The sequence below is a fragment of the Gymnodraco acuticeps genome, unplaced genomic scaffold, assembly GCF_902827175.1.
Source record: "Gymnodraco acuticeps unplaced genomic scaffold, fGymAcu1.1, whole genome shotgun sequence".
In the NCBI taxonomy this organism is placed as follows: Eukaryota; Metazoa; Chordata; class Actinopteri; order Perciformes; family Bathydraconidae; genus Gymnodraco; species Gymnodraco acuticeps.
In genome coordinates, this window is record NW_022990594.1 from 76,808 (window position 1) to 80,000 (window position 3,193).

Consider the following 3,193-nt stretch of genomic DNA (forward strand, 5'->3'; position numbering starts at 1 on the left):
TGGCTATGGTAGGTTATTGGTTATGTTCACATACTTATTTGATTATTAAAATGTAAACCAATCTTTTTCATATGGGTGTTTAGAGTTGTACCCCTAGGTCAGGTCTCTAGTAATGTGTGCTCAAAGTGCACCTGATTGAAGCATTTTACTTTAAATGTTCAAACATTCCTTCCCGGGGGGGCATACCCCCGGACCCCCCTAGAGGATGTGACGTCCACACCCCAATTCAAACATGTTCATACAATACCGAATACATTTGAAGCCTTTTTGATGTATATTACCAGCATGTCAATACGTTTCTGTTTTTGTAGTATATTGGTCTTTTGTAGAGATTTTTCATTTATTCTTTATATATTCTATTGTGTATTCCTTGGGTACTTTTAGCTTTTCTATTGTACGATTGAAGTAAATGTGGGAAGCGTTTAACAACAGCCATTTACTTCAAAGATTGTTCTCAATGTTATTCTTATTTTTGTTAATCCTGGAAGAATGGCAGAAAAAAAGACATTTTCTTCAAGAATACAAAAAAACATGACATTAGTAATTGTGAAAACAAATTAAATAAGTTGTTGGTTAAGTCAGGGCCGGTTTTTGGCATAGGCGACATAGGTGGTCGCCTAGGGCGCCAGATCTGGGGGGAGGCGCTGCGCTGGCAGCTCTGGGAGGGAAAAAAACATTTTGACTGTTTGCGCTCATCCTAATGTTCGGCCTTGATGTAACAGCATTCATAATTAAGTCAAGGTAACATCCTTTTCACCCCGGTTACACTTTTCATTTGCCCTGTACGAAGGGCGCTGTAAGTGATGAAAGTGGGGGGTGTTGGCTTATCAGGCGTCCGCAGCTCACAGCCAAAGTGGGTGTGGGATTGAGCGAGAGAGATAAATGCAATTTATGTAAGGCAAGGCAAGGCAAGTTTATTTATATAGCACTTTTCAACACAAGGCAATTCAAAGTGCTTTACAAAAAATGAAAGAGATTAAGAAAAGGGCATTTAAAATCAGTCATTAAAAAGAAAAGATAATAAAATAAACATTAAAAGAAAAAATACATGGATAAAAGTTACAGTGCATTCAATTAAACATTAAAAGAAAAAAATACATGCATAAAAGTTACAGTGCAGTCTAAGATATGAATAGTTCAATTAAAAGCAGCGACAAAAAGAAAAGTCTTCTTGCTGGATTTAAAAGTAGTCAGATTTGCAGCGGACCTGCAGGTTTCTGGGAGTTTGTTCCAGATATTTGGAGCATAATAACTGAACGCTGCTTCTCCATGTTTAGTTCTGACTCTGGGGACAGAAAGCTGACCAGTCCCTGAAGACCTGAGAGATCTGGATGGTTCATCATTTAGCAGGAGGTCAGAAATGTATTTTGGGCCTAAACCATTCAGTGCTTTATAAACCAGCAGCAGTATTTTGAAATCTATTCTTTGACACACAGGAAGCCAGTGTAAAGACTTCAGAACAGGAGTGATCCACTTTCTTAGTGTTAGTGAGGACTCGAGCAGCGGCGTTCTGAATCAGCTGCAGCTTCCTAATAGATGTTTTAGTGAGACCTGTGAAGACACCATTGCAGTAGTCCAGTCTACTGAAGATAAAAGCATGGATAAGTTTTTCCAAATCCTGCTGTGACATTAGTCTTTTAATCCTAGATATATTCTTTAGGTGATAGTAGGCTGATTTAGTAACTGTTTTAATGTGACTGTTGAAACTCAGGCCAGAGTCCATGACTACACCTAGATTTCTGGCTTTATCTGTTGTTTTGAACATTGCACACTGAAGCTCAGCGCTAACTTTTATACGTTCTGACTTGGCTCCAAAAACCATTACCTCAGTTTTATCTTTGTTTAATTGGAGAAAGTTCTGACACATCCAGTCATTGATTTGTTCAATGCACTTACTCAGTGTTTGAACTGGAGCATAGTCTCCTGGTGAAATTGTTACGTAAATGTGTGTGTCATCCGCATAGCTATGGTAACTTATTTTGTTGTTTTTCATTATCTGAGCCAGTGGTAGCATGTAGATGTTAAAGAGAAAATGCCCCAAGATGGAGCCTTGAGGAACCCCACATGTCATATTTGTCAACTCAGATGTGTATTTACCTATAGAAACAAAGTTGTTTCTGTCCTTTAAGTAGGATTCAAACCAATTTAGAACTGTTTCCGAAAGTCCCACCCAGTTTTCCAGTCGGTCTAGTAATATGCTGTGGTCAACAGTGTCAAACGCAGCACTGAGATCTAATAATACTAACACTGAAGTTCTGCCACTGTCTGTGTTTAAGTGGATGTCATTAAAGACCTTTACAAGAGCAGTCTCAGTGCTGTGGTTTGGACGAAAGCCTGACTGGAACACATCCAAACAGTTATTTAAATGCAAGAAATTACTCAACTGTTGAAAAACAACTTTTTCAATGATTTGACCTTGAAATGGGAGGTTTGATATGGGCCTGTAATTGTTCATTACTGAAGCATCTAGATTATTCTTTTTTAAGAGCGGTTTAATGACTGCAGTTTTCAGGGCCGGTGGAAAAACACCTGAGTGAAGAGACTTGTTTACTATATGAAGTAGATCTGAGGCCATGCAAGGCAAAACATCTTTGAAAAATCCTGTTGGAATAATATCAAGGCAGCAGGAGGAGGACTTCAGAAGTTGAATAATGTCCTCTAGGTTTTTATCATTAATCTGATGGAATTGTGTCATGATGTCTGAATTGATGTTAAGTGGAGATAGGGACAACACATTTGCTGTTCCTGATGCAGAGGCACTGACTGTTTGTCTGATTTTCTGAATTTTGTCAGTGAAAAAGGCAAAATCATTGCACGCCCTGGTGGATAGAAATTCAGAGGCTACTGACACTGGGGGGTTAGTTAGTCTGTCGACGGTAGCAAACAAGGCACATGCGTTGTTTTTGTTTTTGGTAATAATGTCAGAGAAGAACGATTGTCGTGCGTTTTTCAATTCCAAATGATAAAGGCCAAGTATATAGTATACAAATATTTCCAAGGCACTCTTTTATAATTATTGGGATAAACAGGTTTGAAATCATTTCAATGTATACTATAGGACAGTAAACCAAAAATATCGTTTAAAACTTGAGAGATACAAAAATATGCATAAATAAACGTTAACTAGGTAAAATAAGATATGAATGAACAACAAAAATCAAATAAGTTGCATTTATTTGTTATTGGCTATGGT